Source organism: Actinia tenebrosa, unplaced genomic scaffold, assembly GCF_029948245.1.
Source record: "Actinia tenebrosa isolate PJP-AT-01 unplaced genomic scaffold, QUT_ActTen_1.0 PGA_scaffold2__45_contigs__length_23673736, whole genome shotgun sequence".
NCBI classification, from domain to species: Eukaryota; Metazoa; Cnidaria; class Anthozoa; order Actiniaria; family Actiniidae; genus Actinia; species Actinia tenebrosa.
Window position 1 is genome coordinate 2,769,948 of NW_028292579.1, and position 15,121 is coordinate 2,785,068.

Here is a 15,121-nt window from a genome sequence, read left to right on the forward strand (position 1 = left end):
CGGGTCCCGTGAGCCAGACTCGTGGCCAGTGTTTCATCACTAAAGAAAGTTTCTATAAGCAGCAAGAAACAATTTTCTCGCATCTTTTCCGCTCTGGCTTGTGAATGGAATGGAGCCTTGCAGAAGATATATATACTCCAGATCCTGGCACAAGTTCTTGCTTTCCAGGACCTGGAATGCTGGAGCATTCTTGATTGCTTTCTGCCTGAAATTTGAGAAACATTTTAGTGAGTCGTGCTAAACTACAAAACCGTAAGACATAGCATTTGTATCAAATTAGTTACACTTACTGGTTTTAAGTTCTTTTCAGCATTGATGTTAGTGTGAGATGATGCCGATTCGTTGCATCCTCCATATGATGTTTGATACTAAATTTAAAAAGAAAGGTTACAAACAACTCATTAAAATAATGTATTGATGTATAAACTATAAAAGATGCCGCTTACCTGGTTTGCAACGTCGCCTCCTTTGTAAGCGTTCAAAATGTTTTCGAGAAATTCAATGTTTTCAAAACTGATAGGAACTGTAACAAAACAGACCAATTGTATTTGTTATTGTTGTTTGGTTTTCAATTAAAAGATTCATTTATACAAAAAGAGGTCCTAGAAAATCACGATTGTGAGAAAGCTTGAGATTTTGAATTCTCTTAAATACAATAGGGCGCTATAAGATTATCGCTATCTTAGTTTGTAATTCCGTTGTCGAACTTATAAGCGTGACTTTAATCGAATGGCATGCACACTGTACATGCAATCCTGTGCAAAACAATGAGAAGTACAAGGGTAGAACTTACATGGTAATTGCCTTCTTTTTAGAGCTGCTATTTCTTCTTGAGCTCATTTACCATTTCTGAGCAGTTTGAACAAGGAACGACTCTTTCGACCTACTGGTTCAACTTCAATTTCGGATGTTGAAATGTCTTCCGCATCCAAGTCGTATAGAGATCGTAAGAAGTGACCCATCTCCCCAAGAGATATTTCTTCAGTCAACAGTGTTCGACGGACGTACTGGAGTGTAATATGGAAGTCCATGCGTGTTAGATGGAGGTGCATGAGTGTTAGATGGAGGTGCATGAGTGTTAGATGGAGGTGCATGAGTGTTAGATGGAAGTGCATGAGTGTTAGATGGAGGTGCATGAGTGTTAGATGGAGGTGCATGAGTGTTAGATGGAGGCGCATGAGTGTAGATGGAGGTGCATGAGTGTTAGGTGGAGGTGCAAGGAGTGTTAGATGGAGGTGCACGAGTGTAAGATGGAGGTGCACGAGTGTTAGATGGAGGTGCACGAGTGTTAGATGGAGGTGCATGAGTGTTAGATGGAGGTGCAGGAGTGTTAGATGGAGGTGCATGAGTGTTAGATGGAGGTGCATGAGTGTTAGATGGAGGTGCATGAGTGTTAGATGGAGGTGCATGAGTGTTAGGTGGAGGTCCAGGAGTTTTCTGCTGTGGAAGGCTGATGGGTGGTGACATCAACTTCTGTTGCTTGATTCCGTATAGCGTTCCTTGAAGAAAATAGCTGCTTGCGTTTTCCCCGCCTCTATTTCAGCATCTTTTTATTTTTCAATTCTCTTTCTTGCTTACCGGCTTCTGTTGTCGTGGGGCATTGTTTGTTTTCTTTACTATTTTGTTTTGGTTTGGTGACCATCATTTCCTTCTTCACTCTCCAGAACAATTCTTGATTTTTTTTCGCGGTCGTTTTTGGCCGTGACTCGCTCTCCATTTCCTCAGCAACCTTAACGCACTCCAGTTCGAGTTCCTCCTCGTTATCTGAAATACATATTTTGTGATTTGTACATCACTTAAGTCTCTTGCTTCAAGCTCTAAATGTTTCACTTTTAATCATCAATATATACCATTATTCTAGAAAGTCTAAAGGCATTATTTCCCTGTACTCAAAGAATCAAATCAAGGTATGCAAATGTACTAGTGTCACCATGTGACTGTTGAAACCTAATAGCTGCATAGTCAACATTCCAAGTTTTTGCGCCTAAATTTAATTTCTACATATTCGGCGCCGCGCAAAAATTACCGAGTTTGATTTAGCTTATTGTTCTTTTTTTACCAAGTTGGTAAGAGTAGTTAATTTTGTTTAATATTCTCTTGTATAGATTTATATGTAGTAATTTTTTCAGATAATCCGTACTTTCGCGCAAGTCAGCTATGTTGCGAAGTACACAACCTTAGTTAAATTGATCGACGGAATTCACTGACTTTCTTTATGCATGTAAAACATGAACATATTTGTAACTTAGGCCATGGCCTACGATGATTATTCAAAATTCGAAGACTGTATATTTTAACACTGATCATTTGTTAAGACTCACCTCCAACCATTATTATCTTGGCAGGATATGCTGTGAATTTAGCGGCCTTTCTACCTTTCCTGCTCTCCTCCCAATCTACCATAGTTGTTTCTCCCTCTTTGACATTTCCATGAATGTTCCTTGCACACACAACGCTTGTACTGCTTATCTTGGATCCAGTAAACCAAAGCATAGGCCATTGTACGAATTTTGCTGAGAGGATGCTGTTAGCGTTGTCTAAAACCAATTCGGAAAATGGCGCGCAAAGTGAACACCGCGTTTGAACTCAGTCCATAAAGTGACATTTGATCAGTCGATCGCTCTCAGATAACATGCCCTTATCGGATCGGTTTCCTATTGGTTGGGTACGAAGATCCATTTCAGAGAGAGAACCGTGTTTACTTAAAATAGAAAAGAGTTCACACCAGCTTCCTAAGTATATTTATTTTCAGTTTTACCTGTCAACTTATAACCAAAGACCTACTGAACGCTTGTACAAATTATCATTTGCATTTCTGTAGATACGTATGCAGTCGTTGTATTCTTTGTTGTGGTCGTAATTTCTCTAAGACAACAGTAACTGTCAGCAGAATTTTATTTGGGATTGGTACCGTCTACTTTTTAGCAATGTTTTGGCGAGTAAAACTTGAACAACCGTAAGTTTTATGAGTCAAGATGATTGTACCTCAAAAAACATTATTTTGTATTAAACTTATGAGAACTAAGTCAAGTGATAATTGACCCAATTCACTTTTAAGAAATCACAAGACTGAGCTAAGTAAACATAAAATGACAACAAAAACATCATCATTAGCGAGTTTCATATCCGAGTTTATAGCTAGGTTTTATCTTATTTTTGCCGAAATTCCAAATTTGAACAACGTTAAAATACGCTCGCTTCTAAGCAGCTTGTCAGTGATGCGTTTAGAATGCGTTTTCACTATTGTTAAAACAAAACACTGAAGGAACACCCTTCATATTAGGTTACAAGTGGGGAATGTATCTAACAGTCAAGTGTCTATAAGTCTCGCGTACGGCCGTGTTTAGCTTCGGATAATAGTTTTTTTTTCACCAATGGCTGAAAATACTGATGACTATTCTTCTTCTATTTGCAATGAAGAAACAACCGATGTTAATAAGCCTTTCGAAATACCCGGTTTGTTTTCCCAAGTCGAGGGAATAGCATGTGATATCAACTCAACATATTTTGAAGTGGATCAAGAAGACAACAGTCAAGTGTCTATTGGAGATGGACTAGAGGAAACAAATGACACAGCTATCAGTGAAGTTGGTTTTTAGCCCCCAAAGTCCATCACATCACTGGATATTTGTGACTATATGGACCTTTTGGAGAATTCCGAATATGTCGTTGATCCTGAGCAAAGGAGAGAAGAGGTTGACCTTTTAGAGCCCGATTTGATGAAAGTCTTAATGATAGCACACCATGGCCCGAGGATTTATTTTCAAATGTTACCGATGACTATGATGAAATGTTTTCAACTCCAGCTGAAAAAACTTGTTCGAAGATGATGAAAGTGAAAACATGATAGGCAAAACGACGAGCATCATCAACCGCTTTATCACAATGCCCCTTTGACAGTGTCAGAAAGCCTTTTACTGCTGATCATTACTTCGCCATACGGCATACACATCTGGAAGCGCTCTGGAGGATTTGCTTGTTTTGATCAGTTTGCATTGCATCGCCCCTAATTTGTGCCGGAAATCCCCTTCAACAGTTCCGAAAATTTTTCAAAAACATCAAAGAATCCTTTGGTATATCATCGTTACTGTTCTTATTGCTTCTTACTCATTGATGACAAAGCTACAGTTGTTTGTCCAAACACTCTTTGTGCACGAGACCTTACAAAGAGGAACTCCTGCTCTTTCTTTATAGAGATACCAATTGCGCAACAGATTGCAATTTGTTTGCTAAAAATGGCTTTTATGACAGCTTAAGCTATCGTTTCAAAAGGACCAAAAAAAATGAAGACAACTTTGAAGATATTTACGACGGATCCGAGTATAAAAGACATTGCAACCCTGGTCTATTAGATTTTCAACACAACCTATCTTTGTTATGGAATACAGATGGTGTCCCAGTTTTCAAATCTTCTAAGTACTCAATATGGCCATTATACTTCGTTATTAACGAAACTTCCGTTTGCTGAACGCACTAAGAGAGAAAACATGTTGTTTGCTGGGCTCTGGTTTGGAGATACTAAACCTTTCATGTTAACATTCTTACAACCTTTTCATTCATCTTTAAGAAAACTAGAAAAGGATGGAATTAACGTAAAAGTGAAAAGTAGTGACAATAACGTTTCGCCCTCTTGTATTGAGTAAAGTAATCTTGCTGGCGGGAACATGCGACTTGCCGGCGAAATGTCTGGTATGTAATACAATGCAATACAATGGAGAATATGGTTGCTCGAAATGTAAGCAAAAGGGCGAAACTGTTAAAGTTTCTGAGAGAGGACACGTCCACGCATTTCCATTTATTCGGCCGGATCCCACTGGACCACAAAGGACTCATTCAGAAACTCTAAACACGCTCTGAAAAGGCAGTAAATAGTGGCAAGCATGTAGATGGTATTAAGGGACCATCATGGCTTGCTGGGCTTTCGAGTTATGACATCATCAAAGGAACTGCAATTGATTATATGCATGGGGGTATGCCTTGGAGTTATGAAATCTTTGATTGGCCTTTGGTTTGCCCCAGAACATTCCGGCAACCATTTAACATTACGAACAAAGTTACAAAAGCAGATGAAAGGCTTACTTCAATTACATCCTCCCTTTGAAATAGGACGAATACCAAGGACAGTGAAAACCACAGAAATATTGGAAGGCATCTGAGCTGAGGTCATTTTTACTTTATTATGGGATACCGGTGTTGTTTGGCATTTTGGATGACCATTATTTGCATCATTTTGCTGGTTTTTAGTGAAGCATCATTTATTCTTTATACAAGACTCGATATCAGAGATACAACTGCAGCACTGTCCAAGACTCCTAGAATACTTTTGCTTTATGCTTCCCTATTTATATGAACTTCGTTATCAAACTTCAATATCCACAATCTTTTGCACCTTCCTCAAGCAGTGCGGGAACTTGGTCCGCTGTGGACCCATTCGTGCTTTTCATTTTGAAGACAAGAATGGGTATATCTTAAAAATGATTCATGGCACGCAAAACGTTTCTTCGCAAATTGTCTCAGCAGTCTCTTTCATTCAAAATTTACCACAGATGGTAGAATCCCTTGAACGTAATTCAAGTTGCTTTAGCTTTTTTATCGGAAGCTAATTGGATTTCAACAAAATACACAGCAACACAAGTAATGCATAATGCTTATGCACTTGGATCTTCTTTTTCTCGAGAGCTTACAAAGGAAGAGTTCACTGCTCTAGCAAACGAACTAGGATACAATCCTGACTCGAACACTGTTCTTGCATTTACTCGAATAAAAAAGGATAAAGAGATTTTTCATTCAAGTTTGTACAGGAAGCGACTGTTAGGAATAGCTATACCGTCATGTATCATCAATCTGGTGGAAAACGGTTTTTAAGATTCGGGCAAATACTTTACTTTTTTCCAATATAAGCCGAGTTGTACAAGGATGGGTAACTGTATGTTCAGATGCACATGCCATGCCTTCAATTACCTCATGATTCAAGAGCTTTCACAAGAGCAAGATATTAATTTGTGTACAGACGACTCATGTCCAGTTGAATTGACTCATGTAATTCCAGTTAAAAGGACAATTTTGAAAGTAATTCCTTTTTCAAGTATCGTCACAAAGTGTATATACCTAAGTTATAAACAAGAGCCATGTCACGAAGAAATAGCCTTTGTTGCAACTTTTCCTAACAAACTGGAACAATATTAATTTTTAAAAGATTTTATTTATCAATCATTTCTCTTTCAAATTTGTATTATAATATTGTCAACTTCAATTTCCGGTTGGCGTGCCCCAGTGCGGTGACCGTGCTGTTTTCAGTGCATTCATATACAAAAAACCGCTCTTAGTTTACAACTATATCTGATTCAGTATAAACAAAGCAGGGAGAATGTAGAGTTTTATGTAGTTTAATGTGGTATTTACGAGGCTTTTGTTTTTCTGATTCTGTTGAGATTTTGGGTAAACGTAACGAAGCCCTTGACGAAATCGTTCCATGTGTTAACAGATAATATAAGTCTAAAATGAAGTCCCATGGACCTTCAGGATAGACCAGCGATTTAGTTAAAGTACAACTTTGACGAAAATTGGTCTCTCGGCCAAAGAGTTATTATGTACAGCGGTTTTTTACCTATGACGTCATAAGTACATGCAACCTTAGAGTAACGCACTTTGACCAGAATACATTTCTTGTTCGAGTTACCTCGAGTGTATTTGACGTTTTAAACGCCTTATCGTTTTAAACGCGTTAATGAATAAATCTAAACAGTCTTTTCTAAATCTTCGATACCTTATCAATGATAAGTCAATTCGGGAAAGTTGGAAGCTCGCTATTACAAGGTCAACTGATGTTTGTTTAATTACGGTATGTACCGTGTTTGGAGTAGTTATCTATTTTCGAATGTGTATTTGAATTACCAGCGTTTAGAAATATTAGGCATAAAATGGAAACCAAAGGAGCACTTAAGAGTTGCCTCGAATAGTAGATTTTTGATAAGTCTTGATTATTTTAGCGTAAGCCGAACCCTTTCTTAAACGCCATGCAGTCATCTGTTTCATAGATATTTTTGTCCAAACCACGAATCTTGAAAATAATTTTACTTAATAGCGGAAATTATATAAAAAATTCTTGGCAAATTAAGTTTTGCCACTAAGGTTTATATAAAAAAGGTATAGATCACCCCAAAAATTAATGTTCTCGATATGATCTCCAGGACGATGCTACGCGCTGTTATTTGTTTGCATATTTTATGGCAGATTTTGCAGATGTTAGACAGATCTGTTTTTGATCTGCAGGTAGTCTGTAGAATATGATCATTGCAGACAACCTTCTTACCAACATCTGCACAGACTAAGAGCAGATCATGCAGACCTAAAACAAGGCTGCAGTGCATTGTTTTGGCAAAAACAGATCTGCTGCAGATCTGTTGCAGATCTGCCCGTTTCGTACGGGTTGCTATAAGTAAAACCTTCATCGTCATTTTTTCTTCTTCTTATTTCTTCTTCGTATAAAAACTCCCCAAGAAGTTCACACAAATGGTTCTTCTTGGAGAGTTTTGTGAAGGGGACATTGTTGTTTAAGCAAGCTTGCTTCAAAAACCTTCATTTGCACATCTTGCAATTTTGGTATTCCCAAGAAGAACAGAGCAACAATTGTTGCCTCTGATTTGGTAAGCTGAAATAAACAAAAGGAAACAGTAAGTATCTCCAATACATCAGAACAACAATAATATGTTACATGCAATGCATGGGTGCCCATATACATATTGTTGATAACATTTTTTTGTAAGTAATGCGTACTATGTAGATATTATATATATATATACACATGTCTAATGTTGTTACCCTTGGGCTTCACCAGAAAGCTAGAAGATCAAATCAAATGTTGTTGAAGTAATAAAAAATTTTTATTAACCAATTGACATCAGATTTTTATGTGTCTTCCTCTTATTGACAATAAATTGCGTCATCACATGTCAAAGTAGTGTGGATCCACGAGGCATAGCCGAGTGGATCCGCATACTACTTTGACATGTGATGGCGAAATTTATTGTCAATAAGAGGACAGACACATAAAAATCTGATGTCAATTGGTTTTTTACAATAACAAAAACGATAAAAACTTCTCATTTTAGCGATCAAAACAACCAAAGGAAAGAGCGCGCGCTCGTTGATGTCAGCTTTATCTGTCTGTCCCCTTATTGATGATAAAAATTAACCAATCAGCGTGCGAGAAATTTGTAAGTTATTGTAAAAATAAATATATCCACTTTATTATATCTCAATGTATTTAGCTCTTGAAGAGCTAATTTGGGGAGACAAATTAGAAACCGTAATATAAACATAATATTGTTAAAATCCCAACTGGCTAGGAGATATAAACCAGTTGGCTCACTATTTAAAAAAGCATGACAGAGAACTTGTATTTTGTCCAAACAGGACCCATAACAAATACAATGTCATCTAGTGGCCAGAGTGGGAATCGAACCTTGGACCGCAGGGCTGTGAAACCAATGCTCTGCAACCACTCAACTATATGCTGACTAAATAAATTTTATCTTACCAAGCCAAGTTTCCACATTTCCAACTTGTTTTCCTTTATCCTTTGCTCTTTCTTTCGAAGTATACTCACTTTGCCCATCATGTTGCTGTAATAAAAATGAAAATATCAAACATTCACAACATAATTGAAAATCGTTGATGTAAAAAAAAAAAATTAAATTACAAGAATATTGCAACTGATTAATTAACATTTTATACAAAATTAATCATTGTTTATCGCCTAATATAAAGATTCACAGATTAAGATATTCCAATTTCTTTGTAATTTGAATTTGAATTTGATACCTCATTATTCTCTACTTGACATGTTTCCTACAAGAAATAAAATGGTCTGTTCATAATCATATTCATATATAGTAAAAAGCAATCTTGAAGCTAAGGACAGACGTGTGCATCAAATCATATGGCCACCTTTTTATTTTTTCAAATAATATAATTTATGATTTTCAATATAGTAGCATAGTAATGAATACTCAAATAATAATAATGACGATGATGATAACAACAATGGGTCTTTACTCAATCAATAAACAAAATATTGAAGGTTACAACAATAGTAAGAAAAATCATATAAAATCTATAAAATCTATGAAGATCTAAAAACCTATAGTAATAATTACAGCAAATATATTCGATAAAAGTTAAGTTAACAAAAGACTTAAATAGGGTACTAAATCTAAGACTGCATGTACTGCTAAATTATATTTAAAAAGTAGTCTATTTATGAAACTATTTTGAATTTAAATCTTTTGGTATTTACTAAGGGCATTTGAGATGTTTTTGTTCAAAGCCTGCTTGATGTTTTTGTTTTTAGAGAAAACAGTGGATGGTGCCTCTAATTACTTACTACAATATGTAAATCTAGTTATAGAGCCTTCGAATTCTATGATAGCTTTTCTAAGAGTTTCTAAATAATAATATTTAAGATTGCATTTTATCTGAATTTTTGAGGAAAAATTTAGTGCTTGTATTAATTTTCGTAAAAAAAACTCTGTAGAGGTGGCTAAAGTTGGACACCCCATAGCATTAATACAACAAAGAAAGTTGTTAAATTTTATAAAAGATACAGGTACTTACAATTTCAAGAGCAGATTTTTGTTGCTTGGTCCCTTCTCTTCATGATCAGTTGTTTGCTTTAAGCCCTACATGTTATTAGAGATATAATTGGGAGCTAAATGTATGTTGTTATTATTAATATTATTATTATTATTAGTTATAAAATAACAATTATTAATTATATTATTCAATAATATACCTAATAAGTATAGGTAATAGGATTACATACATGCTGTCCAGTTTGAAAATAATTGGATGAAAAAAATTCAGAGGACTGACAAGATTGGAAGAGGCTTTTGAGTCCAATATTGGCAGTTCAAGGATTTTTTAAATTCAATTATTCCAAATTGGACAGACAGTAATACTATTGCAGATTGAATTATATCATCGTTTTTTAACGTAAAAAGGTCTTCAAAAAGAAGATCCCAATTTAACAACTTACCACCATTTGGAAAAAAATCGAAAAAAAGTAAACAAAGGCTGGCCGGTGGTAAGCAGATGTTGTGTTGATTGGCTCAAAGTCAATTTACTATGGTTTCCCCTGAGATTTGATGGCAGATACAAAAAATGCGAATGGAAAGCCCATCCAGATTAATCTTTAAATTTGGACAGGAAAGAAATTTGAAAATTGAAAATAATAACAATAGTTGCTATGGGATATAAGTGATGATACAATTATAACTAATAAAAATAATAAAAATAAAATATTATTTTTTAGTTTTTACTATTATTATTAATATATAATAATATTAAAAATCTTTATCAAAATAACGATAATAATAATAATAATAATAAAATTATGTAGGTTAACACAAACAAAGGCAGGGGGCTGTTGCATAGGTTGGTTGATTACATAGGGAAGACATATTGTTTTCAAGGATACTGAACCACTAAACTTACGTTAAGATTTTCTTTTCTTCAGGGTATCCTGAGCTTAAAGACCTTTTAAAGACAAATGTAATGTTTATAGTTGAATATTATGATTACAAAATCCTAGATCTAGACTACTGATATCCTCATCTTAAACTGCCCCCTTACTTTAGAATTACTTAAGATGTAATTAATGAAAAATAGATCAGACTAATTTTTGACATAATCTTAGCCTTTAAAATTACATCTAAGTATATAATTGGTAAATCTTCACCTGATTTTTTCACTATAGAGTTTATCATTATTCGTATTTTTTTTTGCTGTATGTATTTAATTTTCATTAGGGTTTGCATTTAATAAGCCTTTTCATAGTTTAAATCGATTCCACTGCGCATGGGATTTTTAATCCCGAACTTCTCACCTCCTTTGTCTAAATCTTCTTGTTCTTAATTAAACAAGAAGGTGAGAAATTCGGGATAAAATCGCATGCGCATGGAATCGATTCTTAAACTATGAAAAGGCTTATTTGGAGCCAATTCTGTTTGCTTACCCCTTCCACTATAGCTTTGGAAATTAGATAATTGTCATGGATAAAGTTATGTAAATAAACAAATAAATATTAATTTGTTTATTGATATCATTTATGAAAATGTCGATAACAGGGCTTGTAATAAACGTATGTAAGTGGCTTTGAATAAATAAATTGAAAAGAAATGTTTGCTTATATAGACAATGGAAAAATATACCTAATAGTCACTGAATGTTTAAGGTTTATAATGTACATTCACAGGCTGTTTTGGCAAATAATTGTACATAATTCAAAAATCAACGGGTCATTTTTTAGAACAACATATATGATCTATATATCATTTTTAAAAGGTTATATCTAGGACAGACTACAATGTTGCACACCTTGGTTTTGCCACTAGACATACCCTAGTTTTGCTGTGGTAATTGTTCTCTGAAAAAAAAATAAAAGATAAGCAGATTGCATGTACATCAGTATTAAGTCTGCGCTCGTCCAGATGCACAGATGGCTTAACAATGTGGTGCGGAAAAAGACAATTTGATTTGAGTATATGACTTTTTATCGTTTTTTTTAATGAGCAGAAAAGTTAAATAAAGCAATTAATTTATATAAAAATAAAATCAAAAAAATTATTAGTTTGAACTTTTTTCTGTGCAGCATAGGGCAACTGAAAGGAAGCTCATGTTTGAAATAACCATGATTGTCATATTATAATGGTACATCGTACTCTGACAATATAAAACTCTGGACCAATCAAAGTATACATAGTAATGATACCCCAACCACTCTAAAGTATTTAATATACAAACATTTTCTTACTTGCCTTTGTAAGCACTTGGCTTTCTGGCATGGGATAACTTGTTCCCAATGAAAGCTTTTGCCCGCTTTCTGTCTAAGGTGACACCACCATGATCTTTGACAACATGGGCTCCATAGTTTATTCCTTTACAATTCAAAATCTGGCTGACCAATATGTTGTTGGCTTGGGCCTCTTCTGTAGATGTCCCAGAAGACAACCTGAGTGATCCTCCTCCATGCCACTATAACAAAAATATTCAAGTTTCTATTACTTAAAATATGTCTAAAGTCAATGAATGATAAGCATAGAACATGGTATGATGACTATTAAAACATGACATTCATTAGAACAAAATAAAGCATTAACATGTTCAGTTTTTTAAAAAAATGGAATTTCCAGTGAGTTAAAAAGCCTTTTGAAATATAACTTGCACTAACCAAACTCAACAGCAGAGGTCTAAATACTTTCATGTTACAAAAGCCAATAAAAATTATTATAATTTTGGATTTATTAAGCAAAAAACATTTTGTTGCGAACATGACCATAATTGTTGCAGACATGGCATTTTTGTTATGTTAAATTTCTTCCATGCACCCAAACCTAGCTGTGTTATTTGTGTCTCTAATGAAAATCATTAAACATTAGTTCTGTCACCAAATAAAGTGTGTGGGATTTAAGAAATAAGTAATACATGACAGAGAGGGAATCATGGATGGTGAAGAAAAGGACTAAAAAAGTTAGAGTTTTAAAACCAAATTTCAGCAAATTCCGTCTAAAAGGTTATTGAAAGGTCAATAACACAAATTAAATTATCTCACTAATTTTTAATGATGTTCCCTTTTATACATAAATCCTTTAGAGTATATGATAATTATGGTTGTAAACAAGCTTATCATGACTCTCGAAACATTTAAATTATCATGTCCAATGTGAAAGTACCCACATTCACATTCGTGGAATGTACACAAAAGCCCGAAACTATAGTACGTGAGAGATTGAGTTCTTCTTTAACAGAAGTTTTTGACAAAATTACTCAAGACCGAAACTAAAATTCAAACACCACAGTGTATATTTAAACAGTACTATAGACACAGTATATAATCATTTGAAATATAAATAAAGGAAAAAAGACTCATGAATGCAGAGGGCCAGTCGAATCTTCTTAGTGCTTAAAGACTAAGACTAGTCTTTTTGTACGCTTTCATTCCAATTATGGTGCAAGGACAATACTGTAAATGAAACCCAGCAGATAGAGAACATATGAGCAATTGAGCATTTCTTACTTTCATTAGACATAATTCCAGAATTTACTTGTTCTGACCTTTTCAGATTAGAAAGCCGTGAAAGCGTTTTCAACTGAATATTTGCAAAAATGGGCATCTATATTATCTTTTGAAATCAAGAATTTTGATTTTGGCAGCTCTTTTAGCTGTTTAGAATGTAGGAGTGTGCGGAAGTACTAGATTTCTGTCATCCTCTGAATTTCTGGAAAATAGACAAAAAATATTGTAAAGTATGTGTTTTGTAGATGTATATGTATGAAAACACTTTAGGCCAAAAGCAGCCACTAATAATACTGAAACTTTAAGTAGTCTTTAAGCTTCCCTCAATGGTAAGTAGACACATAGGGAACAAGTTAATTTTTGGAAAACCCAGGAATTATCTTCAAGATCCAAGAGGCTGCTGAAGGTCTGGAATCTTTTGACAATGAAAAATAAAAACCAATTCTAGTTATACATTCTACTATTGTAGAAATAGTAAGGTACATTGAGATAGTAAGACACACATGCTTTTTTTGTCATAGTGCATTACATGTTTAATTTGACTCGAATTTAGGTTCAGTCAGGGTAAAAAGACAGATGAATGTGATTTAGTTCCAGTTGAAACTTTCAAAAAAAATTCGCATGTGCGTAGTGTATGGTTTTGATGGATTCTAGTGTTCTACGGATGATTAACAGTGTATATTAAAAAACATTAACCTAGAAGAAAGCCCAGTATTTAATTCGGAAGCATGCTTATTCTTGGAAGCGAGGATACTCAGCGATTCACGTAATCAAATCCGACATTGGGATTAGGTATTTGCGCAACCAATTTATGTTATGTCAAGACTTGTGAACGATGCTGGCGGAGGAGGTTTTCCCCTCCTAAGAACGCACAAACCCTGGCAACACCACTACTTTTTTTTAAAAAAATTCTTTTGGATAGCTTTATCTGTGTCTTGGTTCTAATTTGGCATGAAAATGTAAAAAAAAATGGCATCTTGGACCCGAAACGACAAGCATTTTCGATGTGAGATCTCATTACGATCGTAATGTGTCTCGGGTTTATGACCCAAATCAGCAGAGGTTTATTGGAAATCTTGAACCTTTTAAAGCTTCTTATACAACTTTCTCGATGAAATAAAATTCACATACAACGATATTCTTGTGATGTTGTAGAACAGCGCAACTTGTTGCGATAGCCAGCCCACAGATGGCGGATTTTAACACGTAAGCGCGTAGTGCAGTCGCATATATTAATATTATGACCACATGCCATCAGTTAACTTCCAGCCTTCTGCCTTGCGATGGAATGTCAATTTTTGCTTCTATCATCAAATGACAATATCTAAAATACAGAAATATAAAGTATCCCCCAACGTGCAGATGGCCGGGTTTCAATACTAAACTAATTGTTGAAAAGTGAAGCTTAACAACTAAACTTTGGTTGGTAAAAGGCCTACGAGGTAATCACTATAATTACTTTCGCTAAAAAAACTCATTTTAGTTCCGAAATCCTTTAAAAAAGGAAATTATGGGAATAGTCAAAATGGCTTGATAGCAATTACTCCTCGAGGTAAAGTGAATCAATTTTAACCCTGCTAACATTCAAGACACAGCGAAAATTCATGTCTGACTCAATTAAAGCGATATTTGCACATGAATTGGAAATAAGATAGTAAACTACATTACCGTTGAGACGCCATCAAGTAAAACGAAACAAGTTGTATTACAAGGCGGGGTTTTGTGTTAAAGAAGGAGACTTTCAACTGATGAAAAAAATTCTTAAAAACGTAGCGTTAATACGTAATTGTTAAATATTTAAGAAAAGTTGCAATTGAAATTACAATTGCATTATCACTAAAAAAATGCCCTACAATCTTGACTACATATCACCAAACGCTGACTCAGTCAGCACTTGAACACTTAGCCTAAGGTAAGTTGATGGTTTTTTCACCCAAGAAATATTAAGTATATTAAAAAAATAAAAAAATGACAGAGGAAAACCATCGTCGTACACCGCGAAAGGAAAATTCAAAAGTTTTTGGCACCCAAAGCTACGCGCAAGCC

General features: G+C 34.8%; 2 long non-coding RNA genes and 1 pseudogene across 3 annotated transcripts in view; 2 read left to right on the forward strand and 1 right to left on the reverse strand.

Annotated features, from left to right (window-relative positions):
• The window catches only part of LOC148909006 (uncharacterized), a 48,894-nt gene that overhangs the window by 12,237 nt on the left and 21,536 nt on the right, over positions 1-15,121 (forward strand). The window lies entirely within an intron of this gene.
• Positions 109-1,618, reverse strand: LOC148909008 (uncharacterized). Of its 2 annotated transcripts, none has more exons than XR_016120478.1 (4): positions 1,579-1,618; positions 447-523; positions 291-368; positions 109-205 (listed from the first exon to the last, which is right to left on the reverse strand). It is a non-coding gene; the product is annotated as an uncharacterized LOC148909008 (long non-coding RNA). The 2 variants fall into 2 exon arrangements; XR_016120477.1 differs by lacking the exon at positions 1,579-1,618 and adding an exon at positions 794-830.
• LOC148909009 (uncharacterized) lies at positions 3,268-6,286 on the forward strand (annotated as a pseudogene).